The sequence below is a fragment of the Amia ocellicauda genome, chromosome 11 (assembly GCF_036373705.1).
Source record: "Amia ocellicauda isolate fAmiCal2 chromosome 11, fAmiCal2.hap1, whole genome shotgun sequence".
NCBI lineage: Eukaryota > Metazoa > Chordata > Actinopteri > Amiiformes > Amiidae > Amia > Amia ocellicauda.
The window spans coordinates 83,073-102,324 of NC_089860.1; the positions used below are offsets into that span (position 1 = coordinate 83,073).

At 43.5% G+C, this 19,252-nt stretch overlaps 3 non-coding genes across 3 annotated transcripts; all 3 read right to left on the reverse strand.

Moving 5' to 3' along the window:
* Window positions 1-2,963: 2,963 nt before the first annotated feature.
* On the reverse strand, window positions 2,964-3,036 carry trnav-cac (transfer RNA valine (anticodon CAC)). The gene has a single exon. It is a non-coding gene; the product is annotated as a tRNA-Val (tRNA).
* A 1,575-nt stretch (window positions 3,037-4,611) lies between these two features.
* Window positions 4,612-4,684, reverse strand: trnav-cac (transfer RNA valine (anticodon CAC)). The gene has a single exon. It is a non-coding gene; the product is annotated as a tRNA-Val (tRNA).
* A 549-nt stretch (window positions 4,685-5,233) lies between these two features.
* Window positions 5,234-5,306, reverse strand: trnav-cac (transfer RNA valine (anticodon CAC)). The gene has a single exon. It is a non-coding gene; the product is annotated as a tRNA-Val (tRNA).
* Between the last annotated feature and the right edge of the window lie 13,946 nt (window positions 5,307-19,252).

Below are 19,252 nucleotides of genomic sequence, written 5' to 3' on the forward strand. Positions count from 1 at the left end.
ATTTACAGACAATATATTTATTAGGACTTGATAATAAATGTAAAACAGAGAAGCCGCTGTAAATAAACTGTTTCTTAAATGTTTCTTTAAAAACTGTAATATTGTTAATAAAACACACACACACACAACAACATTTCATTTTTAAACGAACCTTCCAAGTGTAAACGCTTCCTGATCCCGGGACTTCCTGTTTCACAAACGTTTTCACGATCTGTTTAAATATTAAATACAATGAACACCTTCAAGCCTTTTCCTACAACCACTTTAAAACAGAAGTATAATAGCGGGAGATAAGCCAAACAACTTACTAAACCCTTTCAGACGGCTTTACTTCCTAACCAGACGGTACGGCAATCGGTCATTTCTAAACACGTTCCCCAGAAACAAGCCTAGACCTGTCCGGACTTCTAAAGATCTTTCCCAGAAGCCCCCGCCCTACAGGAAACGGTCACCCATGGCTTAAATATTAGCCCTCAACGGGCAAACAAAGCCCTTTTAAAAACATTAAAGTTTGAAAGATCTTACTTACCTCCACAGAATAATCGTTTCTTATGTTTTTCGGCTGGTTTAGCTTTTTGCACCGCTGTGAAGGTAAGAGACATGTTTAACCTTTAACCACACCGCTTTATAAAAAGCTTTTACCTCTTACAGGCTGCAGACATATACTCACAGCTATCAGATACCGGGGCTGACGGCCTTTCAGATTCGTGAAAGGTTACGGTTCTCGAAGGTAAAACGAAACAAGCCCTCGATGTGGAAGGCCTTTCGTTGTCTCGAACCACGTTTCTTAATACTGTTAGACAGGATAATTTTTTTAAATTAACAAAACTGGACTCAAACATCTTACAGAAACGTTATACAAACAAACAGGGGTTTAGTTCTTACCCGGTCGGCAGACAGCCTGTCTAGGGACAACCACTTCTCTTGGTCGATCCTCGGAGACATTAATCACAGGCCTTTCGATAGTTTCTGTGTAATTAAAGAGACCGGCATTAATATATATTAAAATGTTTTCATAACTCTAATGAGCCGCTTCAAAACCACACACACCCATACATAAGAACCCATGAGCGCAAACACAAAAATCTTACCGTCGTTGTTCCAGATGATCTCCTCAGCGTTGGGAATTAACTCCTGTTGACTGGCTGAAAAATAATTTTACAGAACTTAAAACAGATGTTATAGCCTTATTTACAATACATGCACACAACACGCTCTGAGTCAATGAAAATAATCTGAAGACTTGCCTAAAAACTCGTTTAAATCGAAGTCGCTGATGTTGTTTCCGGACATTGTTGATCTTTAGACTTAAATCGAAAGGTCAGTATGAGTCTGTCGAGCTGAAGACCAGACCTTCATACTTATACTGATGGCCACATGCCGGATCTGCTTGTAAGGCATTGTTCTGGTCTGGCCTTTGTGCCGCCCTGTTACCAATTAACATATCAAAACCAACCAATAAAATGACACTGCATCAAATTTCAAATAGAAACCAAGATGGAGACGATCTCTTCCTCTCTACTCTAAACTTTTATTAGAACCTTTAGGTCTCTCAAAAAAACATTTTTAAGCATCAAGACCTATAGTCAACAAACCACTAAGAATATTTCAGGCCTTTATAAGCGCTAAAAAACAACCTGAGCCAAGAAAATAACTATAAAGATCAAAAATAACTAGCGCTTTTACAGTGATTTTTTTTTTTTTTTTAATAGCGATGCTTTGTTTGGTATTAAACAAGTCACAAACTACTCAGAACAGCGTTTATCCCCGCAAAAGAGATATTTGGGTTTATTTTACAAAGCTTATAAATTATATAGGTTAAAAGTATTCTTAATGTTTTGATACCACATGCCATACGTACTGTTGTCTGAGCCCACCCCCGCCACCCATGGTGTGAGTGATTTAGCCTTGAGTGTTGTGATCTATTTAGCATTGAGTGATCAGTTGTTTTTATTTTTTAAACGATTCCTTATCATCAGGGATTGAGACTGCTAAAATACCTTAAAAGCATATCCTTATCTTAAGTCTAACTCTTATGAGCTTTAAGACCCTAGAATGTATTTAAGTAAAACGACTGAACACATTATGTGAGAGATAAAATATAACCACAGCTTTTTTTTTTTTTTTTTTTAAACAATTAACCTATACACACAAACACCCACACACACACCCTCTTTTTTAATTTTATTTTTAATTAAATTTGAGGGGAGAGACAGAGCCAGATACAGTGTGGATAACATAAGTACCCTATGCAAAACAGGCATTGTTAGGACCTGGGATCATAACAGACAACAGAACTTGTTGATCTTATAAAATGATTGGGCGAGAGAGAGAGAGAGACAGACAGAGACAGTGTGAATATGATAAACGCACTATTCAAAACTGGCATTGTTAAGACCTGGGACCATTACAGACAGCAGAACTTGTTGGTTTAGTAAATCTAAACCGTTATAAGATCATTACATGTATATTTAAAAAAGACCCCCAAACACTACAGGAAGAGCCGACCCATTCACACTCTACAGTTGACCAACAAGAACAACAAGAACAACAGGTTATGGGCGGCCTTGTTGTTCAGGGTTTTATGGGTGTACACTTTCTGACGGATATGACGTAGGAATAATTAAGGAAATAACTCTACCTAAAATCACGCCCCCCAATTATGACGTAGGAATTTTAATAAGCTTAGGGCATACGTCATAACAAAATAGGCCGCGCCCATAAAACCCTACTATCTACTCATAAGAGTAACAGCAATGTCGCCGATCCTGCTACGGTCGTATTGTAACAGCAACAACATGTATCGATTTTAAAACTGTCAGTTCCAGCGCCTCGCAAAGCTACCCTTCTGTGATCGTTTGTTCTCAAGGTCAGGATTTCTTGACACTCCGAGGAAGAGAAAACGATGGCCGGCCGCGTTACAGGGACAGATAACAAAGCACTAGCACGCGTGCACCGCGGTTTGTTTCCGCCCGGTTTCGAACCAGGGACCTTTCGCGTGTGAGGCGAACGTGATAGCCACTACACTACGGAAACCGACCTGTCCTGGTGTTTCGAATGGCTCCCATCGAAGCCGGCTGGTAAAACGCGCACAGGCGTTTCCCGTGGGCCAGCCTGTGAGATAAAGGTTTCTATTTTCACTGACCTATTTTGCATTGCTCAAGGACACATCAGGACACTTTGGAAACTCTTACAAAGGAAGAACGCCCTGAGCTATGACAAGACTTACACTTACCCCAACAAGGTCATGCTCACTGGCTTGTTCAAACAGCTGCTGCTCATCTTGTGCCACCATCAGACAATCACAGAGCTATTGTGCCTTCTACACCTTACGGTAGCTTTACTTTAACAATAATAATGACGGCGACCTCGACGACAAAAAGAAAAACAAGAACAACAACAACAACAACAAGAACAATAACATCATCATCAGATTTTAATTAAAAGTGGCTACACCAGCGTTTACAATTTCAACCTGTCGACGGACGGACGCTCTGAGTCCACCAATTTCGGGAACTCCAATGAAGAAAAGCCACCTACCGCCTCCGGGGAACCACGAGGGCAAGCAGGACGAAAAGGGCCGGCCCACAGCAGGCTCTTTCCGCCCGGTTTCAAACCGGGGACCTTTCGTGCGTTAGGAGAACGTGATAACCGCTACACTTCGGAAACTGACACCGTCACCTCTTGCTTAGAACGGTTACCGTTGGAGACTGCTGGTAAAACCGACCCGTCCTGGCGTTTCGAATGGCTCCCATCGAAGCAGGCTGGTAAAACGCGCACAGGCGTTTCCCGTGGGCCAGCCTGTGAGATAAAGGTTTCTATTTTCACTGACCTATTTTGCATTGCTCAAGGGCACATCAGGACACTTTGGAAACTCTATCAAAGGCAGGACGCCCTGCGCTCTGACAGTGCCTGCACTTAACCCAACAAGGTGATGCTGAATGGCTTGTTCAAACGGCTGGTGGTCTTCCTTCACCACCAGACTATCAGAGCTATTGTGCCTTCTACACCTTACGGTAGCAACAAATCTAACTACTGCTTTACTTTAACAATAATAATGACGGCGACCACGACGACAACAAGAACAACAACAAGAACAACAACATCAACAAGAACAACAACAACATCATCATCATCATCATCATCAGATTTTAATTAAAAGTGGCTACACCAGCGTTTACAATTTCATCCTGTCGACGGACGGACGCTCTGAGTGCACCGATTTCGGGATACTTCGGAAACTCTTTCAAAGGCAGGACGCCCTGCGATCAGACAGTGCCTGCACTTAGCCCAACAAGGTGATGCTGAATGGCTTGTTCAAACGGCTGGTGGTCTTCCGTCACCACCAGACTATCAGAGCTATTTTGCGCCTTCAACTACATAAGAGTAACAGCAATGTCGCCGATCCTGCTACGGTCGTATTGTAACAGCAACAACATGTATCGATTTTAAAAGTGTCAGTTCCAGCGCCTCGCAAAGCTACCCTTCTTACATCGTTTGTTCTCAAGGTCAGGATTTCTTGCCACTCCGAGGAAGAGAAAACGACAGCCACCCTTGGGGCAGAGAGATGGGGGACGGGTTACACGGCACTGGCACGCGTGCACCACGGGTTGTTTCCGCCCGGTTTTGAACCGGGGACCTTTCGCGTGTGAGGCAAACGTGATAGCCACTACACTACAGAAACCGACCCGTCCTGGTGTTTCGAATAACTCCTATCGAAGCCGGCTGGTAAAACGCACACAGGCGTTTCCCGTGGGCCAGCCTGTGAGATAAAGGTTTCTATTTTCACTGACCTATTTTGCATTGCTCAAGGGCACATCAGGACACTTTGAAAACTCTTTCAAAGGAAGAACGCCCTGAGCTATGACAAGACTTACACTTACCCCAACAAGGTGATGCTCAATGGCTTGTTCAAACAGCTGCTGCTTGTCTTGTGCCACCATCAGACAATCACAGAGCTATTGTGCCTTCTACACCTTACGGTAGCTTTACTTTAACAATAATAATGACGGCGACCACGACGACAACAAGAACAACAACAACAACAACAACAATAACTTCATCATCAGATTTTAATTAAAAGTGCCTACACCAGCATTTACAATTTCAACCTGTCGATTGACGGACGCTCTGAGTGCACCAATTTCGGGCACTCCAATGAAGAAAAGCCACCTAACCGCCTCCGGGGAACCACGAGGGCAAGCAGGACGAAAAGGGCCGGCCCACAGCAGGCTGTTTCCGCCCGGTTTCAAACCGGGGACCTTTCGCGTGTGAGGCAAACGTGATAGCCACTACACTACGGAAACCAACCCGTCCTGGTGTTTCGAATAACTCCTATCAAAGCCGGCTGGTAAAACGGGCTCAGGCATTTCAGGTCGGCTAGACTGTGAGATGGCGTCTGAAGTGCCGCGAAAGGATGCCATTTTCACAGACCTGTTTGGCATTGCTAAAGGGCACATCAGGACACTTTGGAAACTCTTTCAAAGGCAGGTCGCCCTGCGCTTTAAAAGGGATCCCAGCTATGTTGGAGTGGAGCTTTTTGCTTTGGGAGAGAAGGAGGGTACGTTGGAACCTTTTGAGACGGTAATTGAATACTCTTATGAGGACTGGTTGAAGGTGATGGCCTGGAGAGATCTGGGGCTTGTGGATAAGACTCTAGAAGGCTTGCAAGAGGGTCCAAGAGAATGCGAAATGGAGTCTCCGACTCAGGGTTTTGAAAGGTGTGAATGGGAAAGCTTGCAGAACTACGGTAGAGTGGTGAAGAGTCTAACTCAAACTACAGATCGTAAGGTTTTGTTTAGCAGTACCCTGATTACAAACCCTATTGAAGGGGGTGTGGAGGATCCAGAAAAACAGGTTACTGAAATTATGTTTGACGCCGTGGACTGGCCGTTCTTGAAAGAGGTCATAAACTGTATAAATGATGGTTTTGACATCTTGACCAAATGTTCGCAACTGGATTTGGTTAGAAGGAGAATATGCTGGATTATGGATTATATATCCCCCTTGAATGACGACGACGATGATAAAACAGACGACGTGTGGGGTTTTGGAGGGGGGTCTGACGGCTCAGGGGCTACTCTCTTCTAAGAGGGCGGTGTGTCGTGACGTAGTGAAGAGATAGGATAAAAGGCGCAACAATTAATTCATGGTTTAAAATTAAAGAGAATGTCTTACCCGAAAGCTGCGGACGTCGACAGGCTCTACAGGCCTCTTCAAACCCGGGATCACCCCTGGTTCTATTCCCCAGATTTTGTATACACTCTGGAACCCTTTGACTGCGGTTACTCTCCAAGACCTCAGACCCCGGTCCCTCAGGACGAAACAACATGCGGTGCGATGGATGTCCAAATGAGTCTCGGGGATCCCCAGCCTCTGGAGCTCATGGAGGGCCTCGATTTTGCCGAACTGTCTACCGTCTGTGCGTCTCAGGAGGGGGTCAGTCCAATGGATGTAGAAACACCCCACAAACCACCAGGCGACCCAATGAGCATCGGACTGTCCCAATGGCGTGATGAAGATGCAGGATTTATGCCCGGGGTATGTGACCAAGTAAGCAGAGTGGTTAAAAGCACCCTGGTGTATATTCTGAGTGCTCTCATCGACCGAGCTCTGAAAGAAGTCTGTCGGGGGTGTGAAGTGAATCACCCCAGTCAGTTGAGACACAGTTGTTTGTTTGAACCAGACCGTTACTATTTCCTGTTGTATTTCAACGTGTTTTACAGAAGACTGAACAAACCGTGGCTGAAACCGGCATTAATCAAGGCGCTGTCTTACTCCCACATACATGTAACTGTGGGACAAGTCCAGAAAATCATAGATGAGATTTTGCTGGAGCTGAAAAAGGAGCCGTTTATAATAGAGAAACTTGGGCAGCTGCTCAATGACCTGGATGAGCCGAGTAGAAAAACCGCTGGCAAGCTAAAAGCTTATTTCTTCGGTAAAGAAGTTAAAGCTGGGGGCAGCGACGAGGAATTCGACATCTACGCCACTGATTCAGACTCTGACCTGAACTAAGGGACTTTGAACATGGGGAATGTTCTGGACTGCTTCTGCAACTGGTTCTGTCATCAACACTCAGCAGCTAACCTGAGAGCGCTATTACACCATGTGCTTGACAGAAAAGTAGCCAACGCGAGCCTTTTCTCTACAGATTTAACCATCGATGAGGATCAACTTTCAAACCTGGAAAAGTGAATGGCTGCTGTAACAAAGACCGGGGGGTACGAACACTGGGATGAAGCGCTCAAGGGGGCCAAGAATGATATTAGGCCATTTCATCAACATCTGTATGACCTTTTGCTGAGCATGTTTAATACACCTCTGTTTACTTTTAAAATAGGTCATATTGTTGTTTTATTTACATATGTAACTGAGGTGTGTGCCTACAAGATAAAGAAACAGGTATATTTGTTGATATAGATCAAGTAACCAATCATCTGATTTCTTTTTGTCTGGACCGTAGAAAAAATTGTTGTGTATGTTATACTTTTCTCAAATGTCTAAAAAGGGGTATCTGCTCTCCTGAAGTTGAATAAAAAACCTTGTATAAAAACTTTGCGCATAGTGTGGGTCTGTGTGGTTATTTGACAGAATGACTCGGCAAGCTCCCCAAATGCAGGAACTATACTACAACCCAGCCAAGATTGGGGGTTTGGCGGGTAAGAAGGGTTTTCAAAGAGGACTCGCTGAGGCCGGAGTGAAGGTTAATGATGTGGTTGTTTCAGAATGGTTACGGGAACAAGACGCCTATACCTTACATAAACCTCTCAGGATTAACTTTAAAAGAAACCGCGTATATGCAACTGACATAGACTCACAATGACAAATGGATCTAGTCGATATGTCAAATTTATCAAAACATAACAATGGTCACAAATTGATGTTGATGTGTATCGATGTGTTATCAAAATATGCCTGGGCTCGCATTCTACATAATAAAACAGGTCGGGCGGTGACAAGGATATATTGTCCCAGGGTCGATGTCCTAAAAAACTGCAGACTAATAAAGGAAAAGAGTTTCTCAACAGAGAATTTCAGAATCTACTGAAGAGACACAAAATACATCATTTCACCACCGGTAATGAGCTTAAGGCATCGGTAGTTTAGAGGTTTAACCGCACCATGAAGACCAAAATCTGGAGATATTTTACAGCGGTCAACACGTTCAAGTATTTTGATAAAGTTCAGGATTTTATCGATGCTTACAACCAAGGGTATCACACCAGTATTAAAATGAAGCCTATAGATGTTGATCAAAGTAATTCTTTTAAGGTCTATAAAGAATTATACGGACCATTTATTAAGAAGGGAAAAACTACTTATAAGTTCAACATCGGTGATGTGGTTCGCGTTTCAAAGCTAAGGAGTACTTTTGCCAAAGGTTATGAACAAACATTTTCTGACGAATATTTTACAGTTACCGAACAGTTGGCTAGAGACCCCCCCGTGTACCGGTTAAAAGACTATGACGGGGAGGATATAGAAGGAACGTTTTACGAAGCCGAGTTACAAAAAATGATTGTGGGTAAAGACAGTGTATACAGAGTTGAAAAGATATTAGCTGAAAAAACCCAGAACCGGAAAAAATACGTGTTGGTGAAATGGCTTGGATGGCCTGAAAAGTTCAATAGTTGGGTCCCGGAACAACAGGTTTGCGATATTCAATCCTTATAACAACATGCCCGTGGGTGTGTTGGGGGCATTACTTTCGGTACTCAAGATGGAATCAGGAGGCTTCTACGTGACTCTACCCAGTAACGCCTCTCTCGATATATACCCTAAAAATGAAATATCCAGTTACACGGTACAATTTGGAAAATCTATAGATCTAAGGGGGTCGTGGGAAGTGGGGTTGGCGGAAATACAGTATCCTTACACTTGGGCTGTTTTACAAGATAAGGATGCCACCTTCGCCATTTTTGATGATGTTAAAATCAATGGATATTCACGATACGAGGAGGTTATTATGACAATGTGGATAAAATATTAGATGAGATGCATAAACAGTTCTCAGAAGGCACCCCCAACATCAAGCTATATTACAACCCTATTAAAAACAGAGTGTACAAGGTGTCAAAACCAGGTATTAGCATTCAAACCAGCGGCCAACTGGGGCGTATATTAGGGTTCTATTCTGACACAGAGAGCAGGTTCTCAGAAGTGGTGGGGCGGCTTTTACACTCTTTATGTGTATACGGATATCATAACCCACCAGAGGGTCGGGGATAGTTATGTCCCCCTTTTGAGAAATGTACTTATTAAAGGTAAAAGCAATGACATGGTCACAATTACTTATGACAAGCCACACTACGTACCAGTCTCAAAGACCCACTTTGACAACATCACGATCGAAGTAAAATCGGATCAGAATATCAACGTACCCTTCCGCTTCGGTAAAGTTATTGTCAAACTACATTTTCGACCCCTGAAACAGTGTGTACATTATTAAAATGGCTACCTCGAGGGGTTATGTAGATCCTAGCGCCTATGTGGATTATTACAAGATGCAAGCCGGGAACGGCTTGCCCGGTATTGTAGGAGCCCCCACAATGTATGGCGCCGGTCTAGGAGGACTCTTTCGTGGTCTCTTTAGAATGGCCGTACCCCTGCTTAGGAGAGGCTTTGCTATAGCCAGACCCCACTTGAAATCAGCGGCTAAAAATATTGTTAGTGACGTGTTCACCAATGTTATGAACCGGGCAGCTAGCCATGAGCATCAGGAGGGTTCGGGTCTCATGGTAATGGCGAGGAGGGGGGGTAAAAGAAGAAACAGCATGTGTCCACCAGGGGGAGACGAAGATCCGTGGCTAACAAAAAACGAAGAATCTCTCATTCTCCAACATATCGTGGAAATTTCAGACACGGCCCCTCTGGAGTTTTTTATAGCTGGCAATGGCGAGGATTATATTGATTTGAATAACACATTTATTTTAATAAACTGTAAAGTGACTGATGAGGATGGCGATGCAATCGAGAAGACGGCCAACGCTGGGGTCATCAATTACCCGGTGGCCACCATGTTTTCACAGGTGGATGTGACCCTGGGAGATCGGCTCATTAGTCAAAGCAGCAATACTTACCCCTATAGAGCCATGATGGAGTGTATCCTTAATTATAGTGAGGAGACCCTGAGCAAACAGTTCAGCCCCGGCCTTTTCTTCAAAGACATCACGGAAGCTATGGACGACAAGAATCCAGAGGGACTCAATAAGGGTTTTCAAAAAAGAACGGCCTCTTCAACAGAAGGGAGGACCTTTGAGCTAATGGGGCATAACCATGCAGACATATTTTTCCAAGAAAAACTCATGCTCAACAGGGTAGACATTAAAATTAAAATGATCCGTAGTAAAAGTGCTTTTTGTCTGATGACCCCTGATACTGAAAAATATAAACTGACCATATTATCGGCCTCGCTGTTTGTGAAAAAAGTGTCCGTCTCCCCGGCGGTTAAACTAGGACACACGCAGGCGTTAATGACGGCAAACGCCAAGTACCCGATCGAAAGAGTCTATATGAAAGTCCACAGTATCCCCGCAGGGACACGGGTGATGAACCAGGAAAATCTGTTTCTAGGACAGCTCCCAAAACAGGTTATTATAGGTCTCGTGGATAATGATGCATTTACCGGGGTTTACAACAAGAACCCCTTTAACTTTAAACATTATAACGCGGAATTTATAGCGTTGTACGTCGATGGTGTGCAGGTTCCATCCAGACCTTTTCAACCTGACTTTGAAAACGGCAATGCGGTTCGTGAATATTACAGTCTAGTACTGGCTACGGGTCGCCATCTCAAGGATCAAACTCTGAAGATCGATCGCCGGGAATACTGCAGCGGTTACACCCTGTACGGTTTCAACCTGACCCCTGACGAAGAGTGTGGACAACATTTTTCACTGATGAAGACGGGCAATATGCGTTTGGAGATGCGTTTCAAGCAGCCTCTACCACGCACTGTAAATATGGTTGTGTATGCTGTGTTTGACAATATTATTGAGGTGAATCAGAGGAGAAACGTTCTGTATGATTATTATTAAAATGAACACCAGAGAGCTCAACCACATCATGAATGCCCTGGCCGGCTCACGGAAACTGTTTCAAGGAGTCTACGCCTGCGATCAGCTGCCTAAATTTAAGATCAAGAATTTACCTGCAATGTACATAATCAACACACACCCTAAAAATATGCCCGGAGAACATTGGCTGGCTATTTATCTAAGGGAGGACCACCGTGGTGAATTTTTTGATTCCTATGGAAACCCCCCGGATTTCAGACCTTTCCCTCGGAAGATCAATAACTTTCTGCTCAACAACTGTCAAGAAACCATTTACAGCGGTCGTCAAGTACAAAGTCTTCAGACCTTCACTTGTGGTCAACACTGTGTGTTTTTCTTATATCATATATCTAAAGGAATGGTCATACCCCGATATTATGGCCTTGTACAGTGAGGATTTAGGCCAAAATGATAAAAAAGTGGCAGAGTTTGTCAGTACACTGTGGACCCCCCCTTATAACACAATGACTTACGACCCTAGCCAGCCATGTATACAGATGGGGTGTTCTTGTGAGGATTTTAAAAGATGTCATGCGTGTTAAGGTGAAAAAATAATGAAAACAGCCTTTGAATCATTAGTTTTGTTTTTATTCAAAACAATTCTAATACAAAGCAGGGGTTATGTTATAAATAAATGTACAACATTTGAAATTAAAAAAAAATAAATAAAAAATTGTTTGTCGGGTCATTATTTACAGGGGAGACAAATAAAAACATGAGATTAATAAGCTTCCCAACGATGGATAGATCCTGAGGATGGTCGCTCAGCACGGTCAGAGTAATGAGATATCGGAGTCAGATCAGGCTCCACCTCTTTACACAGATGGATTTTTTGTCGCGTTTCCTGGTTAGGAACTGTGGATTGGGGCATGTTCAGACAGGCCATCGCCTGTAGGAAAGCATTCCAGCCTACAGGTCGGCGACTATCGGGTACCTTATTAGTGCTAGTGACACTCTTCAACAAATCAAACATGTGTGAACCTTTGATCAGTTGTCCTTTAAAAACAAATTCACCCTGTTCATTCCAAGCCGTTACCCGCGGTTTCTGAACCATTTTGTGCAGGATATATTCTGCATGTCTTTTGCTTCTGGCCGGCATGTTTCTCAAACATGTTATATAGTGTTATAGGCCGGTCTATCTATAATCACGGCATCACTGGTACTCTTGGACACATCATCATTTTGAACAAAGCCTTCACCCCCTACATTCTCACAGAGCATGTCCTCCACAGCCTTATCAGTCTCAGAACCCTCCACATTCCGAACACCCCCACTGCTGACATCTACAAAACCGCCTTTTTGAGGAAGCTCATTTAAAGCCTGTAAAAGTCCTTCAAAGATATCCAACCGGTTAATGTCAAGACCCTCCTCTAAAGTGATGGCTGTTTCTGCCGCCATCCTGTGTTCTAATTGTCTCAATTCATTTATAATAGGGGCAGAATTTGGTCGGGGTAGCTCCTCCAAAGCCTCCACCATTTCAAACAAATCGGGGTGAACTAGGGGGTGAACCTCTATAAGCGCTACCGGTGGGAGGTGGTTATTTAGATCATTGACCATCTGTAACAGGTCGGGGTTCACCGGTAAGTCTGTTAATTCACATTCTATCGGTGGTAATTGGGGGTTATTTAAATCATTTATCATTTGTAATAGTTCCAGGTTCATTGGGACATCAGAGGAGTTCACAACAGGGCCGGGGATGTTCTCTCGGGAAGGTCTTTTTGGGGCCCTAGCTTGTTCATAATCCTTTAGTTTGTGAGTTCTTTTACCAAGTCAGGACATTTTTTAATGTATTTTTTATTTTTCCAACAACCCACAATAGTAAGGCGTTTTGTGTCTATTAAAACATTAAATACGGTACAATTCGTTAGTAAGGGTATTAATAAGGGTGTTTTGGCTCTCTATCACCAGGTTTTGCCCCACTAACAGAAGTCTTTGATTTTGTAACAAAGTATGTAGCAACTCATGCCGACCTTCAGGAAGTAGCTCCGGGGTCTGGTGGCCTGGCTCAGCTTCAAAGGATGGTCGCTCCGGTAAATCTCGGTCGAAGGAGGCAGGGAGCGAGCGTATACTCATGGACGGAGACCAAGAAGGCCTTTGCGGTGACACCCTGGCCAAGCGCGGGGTACTGTTCCGCGTTTCTGTAGCCAAGAAACGGGTCTGGGGGGACGATGTTGAAACCAGGCCGTCGTTGGGTGGTGTGTCCGCCCTGACTGACGGCGACCCCTGAGGTTGTTGGATGCCTGTATTTGTTCCGCCCGACAATGCGGCGGGCTGAATCTGGGGTGTTGAATTACCCCCAGAAGGCTGTGGCCTGAGTAGATGTTGGGGGGTCTCCAAGACCACCGTGGGGGATCCTCTCGGTGATCTCACCGGGGAAGATGTTTGATCCCACTTAGACGGGGTAATTGTCCTCAATAGCTCATCCACAGAATGACTATCCCAAGAGTCTAGGGAAGAATAAAAATATACATTACATTTACATCTTTAAACGGCGACAGAAATCAAAATTAAAACAACATGTCCTGGACATTCAAAAGCTTTAGCTTTTTTAGACCTTTGAAAATAGCCTTAGACATTCACTACAACGCCTTATTATTTACAGACAATATATTTATTAGGACTTGATAATAAATGTAAAACAGAGAAGCCACTGTAAATAAACTGTTTCTTAAATGTTTCTTTAAAAACTGTAATATTGTTAATAAAACACACACACACACAACAACATTTCATTTTTAAACGAACGTTCCAAGTGTAAACGCTTCCTGATCCCGGGACTTCCTGTTTCACAAACGTTTTCACGATCTGTTTAAATATTAAATACAATGAACACCTTCAAGCTTTTTCCTACAACCACTTTAAATCAGAAGTATAATAGCGGGAGATAAGCCAAACAACTTACTAAACCCTTTCGGACGGCTTTACTTCCTAACCAGACGGTACGGCAATCGGTCATTTCTAAACACGTTCCCCAGAAACAAGCCTAGACCTGTCCGGACTTCTAAAGATCTTTCCCAGAACCCCCCGCCCTACAGGAAACGGTCACCCATCGCTTAAATATTAGCCCTCAACGGGCAAACAAAGCCCTTTTAAAAACATTAAAGTTTGAAAGATCTTACTTACCTCCACAGAATAATCGTTTCTTATGTTTTTTGGCTGGTTTAGCTTTTTGCACCGCTGTGAAGGTAAGAGACATGTTTAACCTTTAACCACACCGCTTTATAAAAAGCTTTAACCTCTTACAGGCTGCAGACATATACTCACAGCTATCAGATACCGGGGCTGACGGCCTTTCAGATTCTTGAAAGGTTACGGTTCTCGAAGGTAAAACGAAACAAGCCCTCGATGTGGAAGGCCTTTCGTTGTCTCGAACCACGTTTCTTAATACTGTTAGACAGGATAATTTTTTAAAATTAACAAAACTGGACTCAAACATCTTACAGAAACGTTATACAAACAAACAGGGGTTTAGTTCTTACCCGGTCGGCAGACAGCCTGTCTAGGGACAACCACTTCTCTTGGTCGATCCTCGGAGACATTAATCACAGACCTTTCGATAGTTTCTGTGTAATTAAAGAGACCGGCATTAATATATATTAAAACGTTTTCATAACTCTAATGAGCCGCTTTAAAACCACACACACCCATACATAAGAACCCATGAGCGCAAACACAAAAATCTTACCGTCGTTGTTCCAGATGATCTCCTCAGCGTTGGGAATTAACTCCTGTTGACTGGCTGAAAAATAATTTTACAGAACTTAAAACAGATGTTATAGCCTTATTTACAATACATGCACACAACACGCTCTGAGTCAATGAAAATAATCTGAAGACTTGCCTAAAAACTCGTTTAAATCGAAGTCGCTGATGTTGTTTCCGGACATTGTTGATCTTTAGTCTTAAATCGAAAGGTCAGTAAGAGTCTGTCGAGCTGAAGACCAGACCTTCATACTTATAATGATGGCCACATGCCGGATCTGCTTGTAAGGCATTGTTCTGGTCTGGCCTTTGTGCCGCCCTGTTACCAATTAACATATCAAAACCAACCAATAAAATGACACTGCATCAAATTTCAAATAGAAACCATGATGGAGACGATCTCTCTCCTCTCTACTCTAAACTTTTATTAAAACCTTTTGGTCTCTCAAAAAAACATTTTTAAGCATCAAGACCTGTAGTCAACAACCACTAAGAATATTTCAGGCCTTTATAAGCACTAAAAAACAACCTGAGCCAAGAAAATAACTATAAAGATCTAAAATAACTAGCGCTTTTACAGTGATTTTTTTTTTTTTTTATAGCGATGCTTTGTTTGGTATTAAACAAGTCACAAACTACTCAGAACAGCATTTATCCCCGCAAAAGAGATATTTGGGTTTATTTTACAAAGCTTATAAATTATATAGGTTAAAAGTATTCTGAATGTTTTGATACCACACGCCATACCTACTGTTGTCTGAGCCCATTCCCGCCCCCGCCCCCCATGGTGTGAGTGATTTAGCCTTGAGTGATGTGATCTATTTAGCATTGAGTGATCAGTTGTTTTTATTTTTTAAATGATTCCTTATCATCAGGGATTGAGACTGCTAAAATACCTTAAAAGCATATCCTTATCTTAAGTCTAACTCTTATGAGCTTTAAGACCCTAGAATGTATTTAAGTAAAACGACTGAACACATTATGTGAGAGATAAAATATAACCACAGCTTTTTTTTTTTTTTTTTTACAAAAACAATTAACCTATACACACAAACACCCACACACACACCCTCTTTTTTAATTTTATTTTTAATTAAATTTGAGGGGAGAGACAGAGCCAGATACAGTGTGGATAACATAAGTACCCTATGCAAAACAGGCATTGTTAGGACCTGGGATCATAACAGACAACAGAACTTGTTGATCTTATAAAATGATTGGGCGAGAGAGAGAGAGAGAGAGACAGAGACAGTGTGAATATGATAAACGCACTATTCAAAACTGGCATTGTTAAGACCTGGGACCATTACAGACAACAGAACTTGTTGATCTTATAACGGTTTAGATTTACTAAACCATTACATGTATATTTAAAAAAGACCCCCAACCACTACAGGAAGAGCCGACCCATTCACACTCTACAGTTGACCAACAAGAACAACAAGAACAACAGGTTATGGGCGGCCTTGTTGTTCAGGGTTTTATGGGTGTACACTTTCTGACGGATATGACGTAGGAATAATTAAGGAAATAACTCTACCTAGAATCACGCCCCCCAATTATGACGTAGGAATATTAATAAGCTTAGGGCATACGTCATAACAAAATAGGCCGCGCCCAAAAAACCCTACTATCTACTCATAAGAGTAACAGCAATGTCGCCGATCCTGCTACGGTCATATTGTAACAGCAACAACATGTATCGATTTTAAAAGTGTCAGTTCCAGCGCCTCGCAAAGCTACCCTTCTGTGATCGTTTGTTCTCAAGGTCAGGATTTCTTGCCACTCCGAGGAAGAGAAAACGATGGCCAGCCGCGTTACAGGGACAGGTAACACGGCACTAGCACGCGTGCACCGCGGGTTGTTTCCGCCCGGTTTCGAACTAGGGACCTTTCGCGTGTGAGGCGAACGTTATAGCCACTACACTAAGGAAACCGACCCGTCCTGGCGTTTCGAATGGCTCCCATCGAAGCAGGCTGGTAAAACGCGCACAGGCGTATCCCGTGGGCCAGCCTGTGAGATAAAGGTTTCTATTTTCACTGACCTATTTTGCATTGCTCAAGGGCACATCAGGACACTTTGGAAACTCTTTCAAAGGCAGGACGCCCTGCGCTCTGACAGTGCCTGCACTTAGCCCAACAAGGTGATGCTGAATGGCTTGTTCAAACGGCTGGTGGTCTTCCTTCACCACCAGACTATCAGAGCTATTGTGCCTTCTACACCTTACGGTAGCAACAAATCTAACTACTGCTTTACTTTAACAATAATAATGACGGCGACCACGACGACAACAACAACAACAACAACAACAACAACAACATCATCATCATCATCATCATCAGATTTTAATTAAAAGTGGCTACACCAGCGTTTACAATTTCATCCTGTCGACGGACGGACGCTCTGAGTGCACCGATTTCGGGCACTCCAATGAAGAAAAGCCACCCACTGCCTCCAGGGAACCACGAGGGCAAGCAGGATGAAAAGGACCGGCCCACAACAGGCTGTTTCCGCCCGGTTTCGAACGGGGGACCTTTCGCGCGTTAGGCAAACGTGATGACTGCTACACTACGGAAACTGACACTGTGGCCTCTTGCTTCGAATGGTTACCGTTGGAGCCTGCTGGTAAAACGGGCTCAGGCGTTTCAGGTCGGCTAGGCTGTGAGATGGCGTCTGTTGTGCCGCGAAAGGATGCCATTTTCACTGACCTGTTTGGCATTGCTAAAGGGCACATCAGGATACTTCGGAAACTCTTTCAAAGGCAGGACGCCCTGCGCTCTGACAGTGCCTGCACTTAGCCCAACAAGGTGATGCTGAATGGCTTGTTCAAACGGCTGGTGGTCTTCCGTCACCACCAGACTATCAGAGCTATACTGCGCCTTCAACTACATAAGAGTAGATAGTAGGGTTTTTTTGGCCTATTTTGTTATGACGTATGCCCTAAGCTTATTAATATTCCTACGTCATAATTGGGGGGCATGATTTTAGGTAGAGTTATTTCCTTAATTATTCCTACGTCATATCCGTCAGAAAGTGTACACCCATAAAACCCTGAACAACAAGGCCACCCATAAATACCCCCACCCCTCTGAAGGCAACTCCCCGAAACTCTCCTCTCTATTTAAGAACCCGCGCTGCTTTTAGGCAATACCTCTTTAATTCTCAGCATCAGAAACATCCCGCATCTTCAACATGTCCAGCGACATCAACATGAAACCCCGCAAGAAACAATCCCGGGCAAGGGTTCCTGTACTCACCAATTTGAAGATTGAACGCTCCTGGGTGTTGTTCTGGGGGGCTCGACGGGGTTACCGCTTTAAAAGGGATCCCAGCTATGTTGGAGTGGAGCTTTTTGCTTTGGGAGAGAAGGAGGGTACGTTGGAACCTTTTGAGACGGTAATTGAATACTCTTATGAGGACTGGTTGAAGGTGATGGCCTGGAGAGATCTGGGGCTTGTGGATAAGACTCTAGAAGGCTTGCAAGAGGGTCCAAGAGAATGCGAAATGGAGTCTCCGACTCAGGGTTTTGAAAGGTGTGAATGGGAAAGCTTGCAGAACTACGGTAGAGTGGTGAAGAGTCTATCTCTAACTACAGATCGTAAGGTTTTGTTTAGCAGTACCCTGATTACAAACCCTATTGAAGGGGGTGTGGAGGATCCAGAAAAACAGGTTACTGAAATTATGTTTGACGCCGTGGACTGGCCGTTCTTGAAAGAGGTCATAAACTGTATAAATTATGGTTTTGACATCTTGACCAAATGTTCGCAACTGGAATTGGTTAGATGGAGAATATGCTGGATTATGGATTATATATTCCCCTTGAATGACGACGACGATGATAAAACAGACGACGTGTGGGGTTTTGGAGGGGGGTCTGACGGCTCAGGGGCTACTCTCTTCTAAGAGGGCGGTGTGTCGTGACGTAGTGAAGAGATAGGATAAAAGGCGCAACAATTCATTCATGGTTTAAAATTAAAGAGAATGTCTTACCCGAAAGCTGCGGACGTCGACACGCTCTACAGGCCTCTTCAAACCCGGGATCACCCCTGGTTCTATTCCCCAGATTTTGTATACACTCTGGAACCCTTTGACTGCGGTTACTCTCCAAGACCTCAGACCCCGGTCCCTCAGGACGATACAACATGCGGTGCGATGGATGTCCAAATGAGTCTCGGGGATCCCCAGCCTCTGGAGCTCATGGAGGGCCGGGGGGTACGAACACTGGGATGAAGCGCTCAAGGGGGCCAAGAATGATATTAGGCCATTTCATCAACATCTGTATGACCTTTTACTGAGCATGTTTAATACACCTCTGTTTACTTTTAAAATAGGTCATATTGTTGTTTTATTTACATATGTAACTGAGGTGTGTGCCTACTAGATAAAGAAACAGGTATATTTGTTGATATAGATCAAGAAACCAATCATCTGATTTCTTTTTGTCTGGACCGTAGAAAAAATTGTTGTGTATGTTATACTTTTCTCAAATGTCT